We start from the raw sequence: 13,298 nt of genomic DNA on the forward strand, positions 1-13,298 counted from the left end.
CAGGGCTCACCAGAAAGTCAGCACAGAGGTCAGAGGTCATTCAATTCCATTAAGTGAGTGTTTCTTTCCCTTTTCTTTCCCTGTACCTCAGACTCATTATTCAAAGACATTTCAAACATTCCAAACATTTTGTGTACCAGGTTTACATTGCACACGTAAATTCTCTTGATAACCCAACCAAAACTCAGACAATAGATACTTCAGAAAATGTAATTTCTGTGCCCTTTAAGGTGCATCCTTAAACCCACTAAAATCTAAATAAAAAGACACGTACACAATAAATCAAACACGGTATTAACACCACTAATAAATATTAATAACAGGTGGGTTAAGTGTGGGTGCTGGCGTGTGTGGTAAAACATAGGGTAGAAACAAACAAAATGGCCAGGCCTTACTTAATTTGGGAGCTCCCATAACAACCGGATCCGGGTACCTTTATACTGTATAGTACACAGTCTCAATAACTTCTCTCCAAAGGCACCTGCCCCAGGAAGCCTTTCAAAAGGATATATGCAGAATCATTGGTAAACATGTCAAAAAAAACTTTGTAGCAAATATTCCATCAGTCCTGGAAGAAAGAAATTAAACATGTACGTAGTTTTAACTATGCTACATTTTAATCAGTCCAAATAATTATTAATCTTAATCGATCTTACTGCATTTTGGGCAGGAGCCTTGATAAAACCATGAGTTTCCAGAATCATACTTGAGACACAGTGTCCCATTAAGCGGAATAGGCACCTTCTAAAGTAAACAATCCCAGAGCCCCTTTCTTGTAGTCTTATCATTTTGACCTGTAACATTGACATATGTTCTGTACTGACTGTCCCTGTGACATCAACTAGTCAAAATATTAAACCTGTTGTTTAACAAATCTCCCAGTCACTACTGCTAATATTCATGGATCACTCTCAAACAATGCTCTGCTTTTACCCCTATTGTAAGGTTTAAAAACAAAACAAGCATGATAACTTTCTCCGTATTGGAAGGCATTGTTTTCATTTTAGTCTACCCTAACAATGTTATATTTATTACCAATTTCTGTTGGATATTCACTTTCTGCTTCAAACTTATTAAACGTCTATTATTTTAAAATTAACGTGTAATGCGTCAAATGTATGAAATACATTGGCAAATTCAGAAGGGAAGAAAAACTTTCTGGGATCAACATGCATTATAACTGGACTGGCATTGTCTATCAGTCCACTGTAGATCACTGTCTATCAGTCCACTGTAGATCACTGTCTATCAGTCCACTGTAGATCACTGTCTATCAGTCCACTGTAGATCACTGTCTATCAGTCCACTGTAGATCACTGTCTATCAGTCCACTGTAGATCACTGTCTATCAGTCCACTGTAGATCACTGTCTATCAGTCCACTGTAGATCACTGTCTATCAGTCCACTGTAGATGGAGTGCTCTGTCTATAACAGGTCTGGCACCTGAGACAGGATAGACAGTTTCCGACTCCTTCTCGGGGAGTGGTTAAATTTTGTCTACTCACGATTCGGTTTAGAACTTCATCATTTGGGATATCAATGAAAACTCCATCGGGAGTACAATAAATTGGAGCCTTAAGTTTAGTTAACAAGTCTCTACATGTTCAACATTTCATTGGTTCTATTTAACAGGGATGGGTTTTGTTTCAGAATGTATTACCGGGATGGAGGAAATCTCAAAAGCGTTTATAATTGTATTGGTTAGGGGTAAAGTCCCGTATCAAGTCCCGTATCTTTACCAAAAGTGGATACGCGCCAATCTATAACTTGTCTATAACTTTATTTCCCAGATCCTTTAGACCAGGGGTGCACAATTAGAATTCAAAGAGGTCCAGTGACTAACATTTTCTCCCCCCAAAGGTCCAAACCATTAAAATGTCAAACGTGCACTATGATTTGGGGGCATATGTAGTTCTTGTGTATGTATAGCTAATAAACAAAGTACTACACTTCAATAACATTTCAACAATATTTATTGTACATTTTCAATGCAGACACATTTAACATGAGGTAAAATAAATATGCAGCCTAATCATAAATAAAAGTAGGCCTATCACAAATGTTCTCATTTCAAGCAAAACAAGACTGCATCTTCACACAAAAAATAACAAAAGGCATTTGGAAATTGCTCCCAAGGATGAACCAGTCTACAAATTCTTTTTCTGAGGTCTTGGCTGATTTCTTTTGATTTTCCCATGATGTCAAGCAAAGAGGCACTGAGTTTGAAGGTAGGCCTTGAAATACATCCACAGATACACTTCCAATTGACTCAAATGACGTCAATTAGCCTATCAGAAGCTTCTAAAGCCATGACATTTTCTGGAATTTTCCAAGCTGTTTAAAGTCACAGTCAACTTACAGCAATCTTTAAGTCATACCACAGATTCTCAATTGGATTGAGGTCTGGGCTTTGACTAGGCCATTCCAAGACATTTAAATGTTTCCCCTTAAACCACTCGAGTGTTGCTTTAGCAGTATGCTTAGGGTCATTGTCCTGCTGGAAGGTGAACCTCTGTCCCAGTCTCAAATCTCTGGAAAACTGAAACAGGTTTCACTCAAGAATTTCCCTGTATTTTGCGCCATCCATCATTCCTTCAATTCTGACCAGTTTCTACGTCCTTGCCGATGGAAAAACATCCCCACAGCATGATGCTGCCACCACCATGCAAACATGTCTGGTGTTCGCCAAAAGGCATGTGGGAGACTCCCCAAAAAGGTACTCTGGTCAGATGAGACTAAAATGTAGCTTTTTGGCCATCAAGGAAAACGCTATGTCTGGTGCAAACACAACACCTTTCATCACTCCGAGAACACCATCATTTTTCATCAGTAGGGACTGGGAAACTGGTCAGAATTGAAGGAATGATGGATGGCGCTAAATACAGGGAAATCCTGGAGGGAAACCTGTTTTTATTTTTAGATTCATGAAAGCTCATGTTGTGCAATGTTTCTATAGGCTATGCAATTGCATAGCCAGCGTGATGGCCAGAGTGATGGCCTCTTAAAAAGAGGAGGATCCCATCAGCTTTCTATAGACTAGGCCTCCTATATTTACGATATATCACTTTCCTAATATTAAGCACATTGCTTCTCTACAACAGGAGCATAGCCTCCCTGGGTGGCATGAAAATGAACCACGGGAAAAGCGTCCTCCATTTGCAGACCCGTTCACTTTTTCCACATTTTGTTATGTTACAGCCTTATTCTAAAATGTATTAAATAGTTTTTTTCTACACACAATACCCCCTAATGACAAAGTAAAAAAAAAAAGGATGTATTAAAAATCAAATACAGAAATACCTTATTTACATAAGTATTCAGACTCTTTGCTATGAGGTGAATCCTGTTTCCATTGATCAACCTTGAGCTGTTTCTACAACTTGATTGGAGTACACCTGTGGTAAATTCAACACAGTGGCCTCCATCATTCTTAAATGGAAGAAGTTTGGCCGCCTGAGCGATCAGTGGAGAAGGGCCTTGGTCAGGGAGGTGACCAAGAACCTGATGGTCACTCTGACAGAGCTCCAGTGTTCCTCTGTACAGATGGGAGAACCTTCCAGAAGGACAACCGTCTCTGCAGCACTCCACGGAAGCCACTCCTCAGTAAAAGGAACATGACAGCCCGCTTTGAGTTTGCCACAAGGCACTTATAGGACTCTCAGACCATGAGAAACAAGATTCTCTGGTATGATGAAACCAAGATTGAACTCTTTGGCCTGAATGCCAAGTGTTACGTCTGGAGGAAACCAGGCACCACTCATCACCCGGCCAATACCATCCCTACGTTAAAGCATGGTGGTGGCAGCATCATGCTGTGGGGATATTTTCCAGCGGCAGAGACTGGGAGACTAGTCAGGATCGAGGGAAAGATGAACAGAGCAAAGTACAGAGAGATCCTTGATGAAAACCTGTTCCAGATCTCTCAGGACCTCAGACTGGGGTGAAGGTTCACCTTCCAACAGGACAACGACCCTAAGCACACAGTCAAGACTCCGAATGTCCTTGAGTGGCCCAGCCAGAGCCCGGTGTTGAACCCGATCTAACATCTCTGGAGAGACCAGAAAATAGCTGAGCAGTGACGCTCTCCATCCAACATGACAGAGCTTGAGAGGATCTGCACAGAAGAATGGGAGAAACTCCCCAAATACAGGTGTGCCAAGCTTTTAGTGCCATCCCCAAGAAGACTCAAGACTGTAATCGCTGCCAAATGTGCTTCAACAAAGTACTGAGTAAAGGGTCTGAATACTTATGTAAATGTAATATTTCTGTTTTTTATTTTTAATACATTTGATTTTTTTTTTACTGTTTTTGCTTTGTCATTATGGGGTATTGTGTGTAGATTGATGAGAGAAAGAAAAACAACCTATTGAATCCATTTTAGAATAAGGCTGTAACGTAACAAAATGTGGAAAAAGTGAAGGGGTCGAAATACTTTCCGAATGCACAGTAGATAACATGCATTTTTTTCGCTGCCCCTGTTTCGAGACAGGTGCATGATAATGGTCCATTCGAAATCAAAACAAATTTCACACATATATTATTTAGTATATGTAAAGACAAGATTAAATCAAGAATAGTGTGATGCATGACAATATTAGCCTAACACTTGTGCATGATATATTATCACTTGTGAATGATGCCCAGTTTAAGGCAAGAAACAGCATGTTTTTTTTTGCAACTATTTCAAATCATAGTTGCACACCTCATGTCACCTAGCCTATAGGCTATACAGTATGTTTTGATAAGGTTTGTATCACAACTAAAGTGGCCAAATAACTTCTTAAAAGTAAGCACATTAATTGCTTTAAAATGGGTGTAGAGCCTAACTGGCATACTATACACAGAGGTTGGAGAAGATCATTTTCACCATAAAAATTCACTTTTATAATAAAAGCATTAGATGCATAATCACATTTATGGTCACTTTTGAGAATCTGCATTTTCCTGCTAAATGGAACATTTGCGCTTATGGCCTACTGCCATGTGCACATTGCTGCGCTTATAATGTGAAGAAATAGCCTAATTTAACAACATTTTCATCTAAACATTCTCATCTGTTGCTTAAAACAGTTTTTTTGATGCTAGTGGTTGTATTGATTTGGGATCTATCACATCCCACAACTGTCCCAGACTATGTTTGGAATATTTATTTCTTGCACAGAATAGAATAACTTTTGTACTATGGGAGGTGGTAGATTGACATAGGCTAGTGTTTTTGCTGTTCCTTAGGCCTACTCTTCTTGTTGGCTGACGGAAAGTAAATCTGGATAGTTCTTCTAATATCTTCCATATGCGCCTCCGAATTGGATAAGGACGCGTGCAGAAAGACATGATCACATGACTGAGAGCCATGTGAGTGAGGGGTGCATCCAGCTGGGAGAAGGGAAATATAATTATTATATTCTGCGCAATGGCACAACGGCCACTGGCCACACAAGGCATGGATTGTTTTAGGGGGCATTATGTCCACACAAAGGTGATGCAGCCAGGAAATTTGAGGCATTATCAAGTGCTTGTCAAATTGTGAATGAGAGACTGAGGAAGTGTGTACAGTTTGTGCAAAAAACATAGGCCTTTCATGCAACCTTTTTCAAATCATCATTAGTCACATCATGCAGCCTTAGAATGTATTAATAATCAAAACATATAGCCCAACAAGTTTAATTGTTTGAACAATAATTTAATTTGAACATGTATCAAATTTTTTGTTTATATACTTATATAACAGATGTATGTGTTTTAAAAATTCAGAGATATAAGCCTGTAAATGTATACCAAAGGTATACCATGTGTTGCATGCATGGGTCATTGAGAAAACATGTGCTAATATCTTGCTACGTATCCAGAATTGTATGGATACGTAATACTTAAAAAAATGCAAAAATGAAAATGAAATGTTCTCGTTATTTGAAAGGGGCTCATTAATGTTATTGTACATCGGAGGGGCAAGCAGGATGACTGAGCAGATGCTGAAAAACATTTATTATACCCCCTCTAACCCAGGGTCTTTTGGGGGGGAAGGAGAGGCTCCAGAGAGCTATAGCTGAAGAAACAGGTAGCAGGTTAGGCATTGCTCAAGTGAATGATTGGGTAGCAGAGGAGGATGCTTACACTCTGCATAAACCTGTGCAGAAACAATTTCCACGAAATGTAGTTTTTTTTCTACTCATCCCTTGTCCCAGTTTCAGGCGGATCTATGTGACATGCAGGCCCTTGCAGATAAAAATGATGGAAATTGATACATGCTAACGGTTATAGATATTTTCTCTAAAATAGCATTTATAAGGGTATTAAAAAAATAAGAGTGGGGCAGAGGTGACCCAGGTCTTTGACTCTATCTTGGAGGAAGGAGGAGCACCCAGGAAAGTGCAGACTGATGGCGGTCAAGAATTCTTTAATAATACTTTTCAGAAACTCATTGAAGAAGCACAATATCATACATTTTGCTACAGGTTCGGATTTGAAAGCTTCAGTTGTTGAACGCTTTAACAGGACTTTGAAGGAGAGGATGTGGAAATATTTTACGGCTCACAACACCCATAGATATGTGGATATAGTTCAAGAGTTAGTAAAGGGTTATAACTACAGCTACCATAAGAGTATACGTATGAAACCCTCCGAGGTCTCTTCTGAAAACTCCTTTCAAGTCTTTAAAAATCTGTATGGTTTGTTCCACCTTCGCCATAAGAAAAAAAATGAGTTTAAATTCAGTGGAGGACTTGGTACGTATGTCCAAGCTGATAGGTGTTTTCGACAAAAAATATGAGCAAGGTTACAGCGATGAGCTGTTCACAGTTACTGAATATCTACCATGTATACCTCCGGTCTACAAGTTAAAAGATTATGATGGTGAGCTTATAGAGGATTTCTTTTATGAGAAGGAACTCCAGAAGGTAAAGATGGGTAAAGACAGTCTTTCACATGGAGGAGATTCTGGATGAAAAGAGAGAAAAGGGTCAAAAATGGCTGCTGGTCCGTTGGAAAAACTGGCCACAAAAGTTAAACAGTTGGGTATTAGAGGAAGAGGTGGTAGAGGCAGTGTGGGTTAACTTAAACCCTCATGCATGATAAACACAGCTCCATTCGAGTGTACACTGGAGTGCATCATGGAGCACAGTGGATTTTACCTGACTCTCCCCAGTAACGCGTCTGCAGATATATATAGGAATAACAAAAGTTTGAATTATACAACCAATTTTCCAAAGCCTATAGAGTTATCAGAGGCCTGGGAAGTAGGTCTCAGCAAGATTACATACCCACATAGTTAGTATAATATCAAGGATAAGGACCGTGATTTTTATTTTTAAAGGACATCTGAACACCCTAAACCTATAAAGCTTAAAAAAGGATTCTATAGATCTGTAGAGAGGATCATCTTTGAGTTGAACGGGCTCCTAACCCTGAACCAAATGAAAAAAGTATTGAACTACATCCAGATTCAGAAACGTGTACAAATCTCTAGGGATGATGAGGGAGCTATAAGGACCAGTGGTAATTTAGCCTACTTGTTGGGGATGAATCCCAATATATGGGCGTATGTGAAAGATAAAATATCCCCACTCCCTGCGGATACCATGACATATTGGAGTCCTCATATGGTATATGAATATCCATGGTATATGCTGAAATGAAGAATCATAGGAGTTATGGCCACCCCCTTTTATTGTTGAACCATTCCTTTGGTATCGGGGCGTGGTTAACGTAACAGCCATATACTTCGTTTTTTTCAGGGGATGACCCTTCTGCGGGGTTCCTTTGAATCAACATCCTTAGGATTCATATGTATAATGCACTTCCTTAGTTTAACAATACACTGCCATTTTTGGCTCTGTACAAAGAGAGCATCCACTAACTAACATTTTTAATTCCATTATATCCCAACTTTCAAAAGGAATAATAATAAATCCCCGGTCAGTCCACCATCACGGATGTTACCGTTGCGGATTTTCTCATTGCTGATATAGAACTCCACGCACCCACATGGAAGTCCATTCTTTCTTTGTATTTTCACCCTATGAAATATTCTTCCTTAGGAGTCAGGGGCACCTTCCCAACGGGCCTCGTAGCCCGTGAACAAGCTATACCCCTTTGTGATAATTCTCAGATCGGGACACACCACCTTGCGAAACACATTCCAGTCTTCAGTCCTGTAGTCCACTCCTAAGATTGGGTCTGTATATTCTTCTCCTTCGGCTATGGTATAAAGTTTCACTCTACAGGCCGTGTATCAAACATATACCCCCATAGTTGTCCATTAGACATCAACACTTGATCCTTCAGCACATTTACGGGAGGTATTTGGGTTCTATACAAATGTAGAATTTTTTTTTTAGCGCATCATATATTTCTGATTTATACTCATCCCTCTCTCTGTTTTAACCGGGGTCCTGCTTTCAATGTTAAGGTCGCCACGGGCATGTCAGTAATTAAAATCTCTTTCTTCTTTCGAGTCTTCTGTGGTTTAGCTCTCTTGAGGATTCTTGGCGCTCGTGGTGTTCACAGATCTTGCTTATACTCCGGCTGACCTACCCCGGAAATTACTGTTTCATATACAAGATCCCTAAACAGCAGAGCCATAAGTTCACTACAACATTTCCCTACTCTTTCAAATGTTCAAACACATTCACCAGTTCAACAAGGTCACTACACATCAATCACCAGGACAGCTTTAGTGCAAACACATGCTTTACTTCAAAGGAACAGCTGCACTATCAGGTTACAAAAACACTGACTCGATAGCGTGAGAACATCCGGACAGGATGTACATATATGGGCATAACCACGTGACACATAAAATAGGTCATCAATCACTTTCGGACACATGCCGAATACTGTATTCTCTCTCTCACATAATTTTCAAACATTTGCTAAAAATGCAATTCGCAGGAAAACTCCATTCTAAAGCATATGAAAGTTGAAAAGAGGGGTAATAAAATAAAAGAAAAAGATGCAACAACTAGGATGGGTTGCTGATATGACTAGGATTATACCTTTGGCTACTGGACAACAAATGAAAGTTGATATGAAAACTAATAGAACAGGAGAGAAATGGCATATGAAGTCTTTCATAGACGGTGCGTCGAATAGGTTAGGGAAGTATATTTAAATAAATGTGCCAATATTCAGTGATGACCCGTCATTCAGGGCAGGTGGGGCAGAGTCCCACCTGTTTTGAGCCCCACTTGTTTAGCGATAAAAAAATATAGATATACAGTACCAGTCAAAAGTTTGGACACACCTACTCATTCCAGGGTTTCTCTTTATATTTCGTATTTTCTACATTGTAGAATAATAGTGAAGACATCAAAACTATGAAATAGCACATATGGAATCAAGTAGTCACCAAAAAAGTGTTAAACAAATAAAAATATATTTAATATTTGAGATTCTTCAAAGTAGCACCCTTTGCCTTGATGGCAGCTTTGCACACTCTTGGCATTCTCTCAACTAGCTTCAAGGAGTTCCCACAAATGCTGAGCACTTGTTGGCTACTTTTCCTTCACTCTGCGGTCCAACTCATCCCAAACCATCTCAATTGGGTTGAGGTCAGGTGATTGTGGAGGCCAGGTCATCTGATGCAGCACTCCATCACTCTCCTTCTTGGTCAAATAGCCCTTGCACAGCCTGGAGGTGTGTTGGGTTATTGTCCTGTTGAAAAACAAATGATAGTCCCACTAAACCCAAACCAGATGGGATGGCGTATCACTGCAGAATGCTGTGGTAGCCTTGCTGGTTAAGTTTGCCTTGAATTCTAAACAAATCACAGACAGTGTCACAAGCAAAGCACCCCCACACCATCACACCTCCTCCTCCATGCTTCACGGCGGGAACCACACATGAGGAGATCATTCGTTCACCTACTCTGCGTCTCACAAACGCATGGAGGTTAGAACCAAAAAGCTCAAATTCATCAGACCAAAGGACAGAATTCCACCCGTCTAATGTCCATTGCTCGTGTTTCTTGGCCAAAGCAAGTCTCTTCTTATTATTGGTGTCCTTTAGTAGTGGTTTCTTTGTAGCAATTTGACCATGAAGGCAGGATTCACATAGTCTCCTCTGAACAGTTGATGTTGGGATGTGTTACTTGAACTCTGTGAAGCATTTACAGTGGCTTGCGAAAGAATACAACCTGGAATTAAAATAGATTTCTTGGGGGGGTTGTATCATTTGATTTACACAACATGCCTACCACTTTGAAGAACAAACAAGAAATAAGACAAAAAAACAGAACTATTCACCCCCCAAAGTGAATACTTTGTAGAGCCACCTTTTGCAGGAGCGGGAACAGGACGTACTGGACTGGGTTGACGCACTGGAGGCCTGATGCATGGTGCTGGCTTTGGAGGTGCCAGACTGGAAACATGCACCTCAAGGCTAGTGCGAGGAGCGGGAACTGGATACACTGAGTCATGAGTAGGCACCGGCGGTCTGGAGCGCACCGCCTGCACAACCCGTCCTGGCTGGATGGTAACAGTAGCCCTGCACGAGCGGAGTGCTGGCACAGGGCGAACTGGGCTGTGCAGAGGCCTTATGGCTGCCGTGCGTAGAGCAGGCGTAGGGGTAGCCTGGGCCTAGGAGGCGCACTGGTGGCCAGATGTGCTGTGCAGGCATACTCCTACCCGGCTGGATGCCCACTCTAGCACGGCACTTGCGAGGGGCTGGGATCGCTCGCACCGGACTGTGCGTGCGCATGGGCGAGATCGTGCGCACTTCCGCATACACCGGTGCTCTCATGATCCGTTGCTCCCCATAATAAGCACGGGGAATTGGCTTAGGTCTATTACCTGACCTAGCCACTCTCCCCGTGTGCCCCCCCCCAAAAAATGTATTGGGGCTGCCTCTCGCACTTGCCAATCGGCGCGTATAACGCCTCGTAATGGCGTCTTTCCGCCTTGGCTGCCTCCAGCTCCTCTTTAGGGCGCTGGTACTCCCCAGCCTGGTGCCAGACCTGTTTGCGGAGCTCCTTGGTCTTCATGGTGCCACTCCTTGTTGATGAGTAGGGAGGATGTGGCAGTAACAGATGAGAAGGCAGAGATGATGGCCAAAGCGTTTGTCCAAGTGCATAGCTCTACAAAATTTGTCAGAGGGGCAGATGGAGAGAGAGAGAACGAGAGAGGAGCATCCTGGATTGCTGGATAGGAGGGAGGATGTAAATGATGCATTGAATGCACCATTTACCATGGCAGAGGTGAAAAGGGCAATAGGTAAGGCTGGGTTAACTTCACCTGGGAAAGATGAGGTGTGCTGTTATGTTGGCACATCTTAGTGATGAGGCACTGGATAAGGTATTGGTGTTGTACAACAGAGTGTGGGAGGGGAAACTACCAGGCAACTGGAAGGAGGCAGTAGTGGTACCAATCCGGATGCCAGGAAAGGACCCAAAGAGGCCAACAAGCTATCGGCCAATAGCCTTAACATGTATGTAAGATTATGGCGTGTATGATAACGGAGAGGCTAACTTCCTTCCTGGAGAGCAGGGGGTTAGTATCGCCACATCAGAGTGGATTCAGGAAGGGTAGGGGAACAATGGACCCAATGCTCTGCTTAGAAGCAGAGAACAGGAAGGCTCAGGTGACCAAGGAGACTGTTGAAGCTGCATTTTTTGATGTGGAAAAGGCGTATGATATGTGGAAGGAGGGGTTGTTAATCAAGCTTGATATTATGGGGGTAGGAGGAAGAACGTACAACTGGATAAAGGATTTCCTGTTTGGAAGGTTGTTAGGTGAATTCTGTTCTCAATGTTCTTAAACTGAACTTCAATTAAACTACTCAGTCTGTAACCCAGAGTTTGTAAGATTCTGGTTGAATGAAACAGACGGAGGCCCAGCTTACAATAATCAGAACGTTTATTCACGAGGGCTCAGAATATCATACAATGTACATAGCCTTTTATACCTCACACGTTTGGTTATACCATATGTCATACCCCTTATAAATGCCCCTCTTCTTTTAGCAGTCAATGCATATTTACAAGTCTTCTCCAACACATACATTGCTTATCATATCCTGCCCCATGTTACATAATCTACTGCAAGCCCAATGGTTTCTCCCCTCCCTGGGTGGGGAGACCTCTTTCCTGTTATTAGTTTCACAGTGGTCACAAGTTGTCTGTTAACAGTTACTCTTTTCCTTGAATGTCTCACTTACATTATTAAATAGTAAAGTCTTAGCTTGTCCTATGCACACACATTTTCCGAATTAGTCTTATAAATCACTCAGTTATATGTTTTCAGGGTGGAATCATGTAGTCTAAAAAATAAAACCTATAAATTCCATTATCAAAGGTCTATCCAGGTGAGGAAGTCTCTTTCAGGTAGCTGCATGGTGAATAATGGTACACCACAGGGGAGCGTGATTAGTCATCTGTTGTCCTCAATCATGATGAATGAGGTTTACTCTCAGGTACAGACGGATATTGGGAGGTTGTTATTTGCAGATGGGGCCTTATGGAAGAAATGTGCCATATATAGACAGGAAGGTACAGGAAGCAATTGATGAGGTAGAGCGGTGGGCATTAATGTGGAGATTCAGGTTCTCTGTAGAAAAAAAACTCAGACAGTATTCTTTACCAGGAGGAAGGTGGGAGATGAGGTACGCTTGAGGTTATATGGGAGAAACTTGGAGAGGGTGGGGGCCTTCAGGTTCCTTGGGGTATACTTTGATCCTAGAACGACCTGGGCAGAACACACAGAGAGTGGTGGGAAAGTGTAAGAAGGTACCTAAATGTGATGAACTGTCTGACAGGGAAGGAGTGGGGGGCTGGGCGTGCCTCATTGAAGACCATATATGTTGCATTGATCAGATCTGTAATAAACTGCGGAAGTATAGTGTATGGTTGTACGGGCTGCCGAACCATGGAAAGGCTAGATGTCATACAGGGACAAGGACTCAGAATATGTAGTGGGGCGTTTCAGACGTCCCCAGTGGCTGCACTACAGGTGGAGATGGGGTAAATGCCATTGCAGATTAGGAGACAGCAGCTGGCAATGAATTGTTGGGTCAGCCTACAGGGACATGGGGTATCTCATCCTGCGAAAGGGATTTTACAGGCATACTGGGAACATGAGTGAAGACAGAACATGAGCTTTGGGTGGGTGGGTAATACCCAGCCGAGGGAGATGGGACTGTATGGAAGGGAGTTTAGTCCAACGGTAGCTATTCCTGTGAATCCACCATGGCTCCTCCCACCTCCAGAAGTAGATCTAGAAGTATTGGAGAGACTACAGAAAGACAGGGAAGGTGTCGATCCATCTGATTGGTTTAAGAGATGTCTGGATACTGTGTGTCAGGATTTTGT

The sequence above is a fragment of the Salmo trutta genome, chromosome 20 (genome assembly GCF_901001165.1).
Source record: "Salmo trutta chromosome 20, fSalTru1.1, whole genome shotgun sequence".
Classification (NCBI taxonomy): Eukaryota; Metazoa; Chordata; class Actinopteri; order Salmoniformes; family Salmonidae; genus Salmo; species Salmo trutta.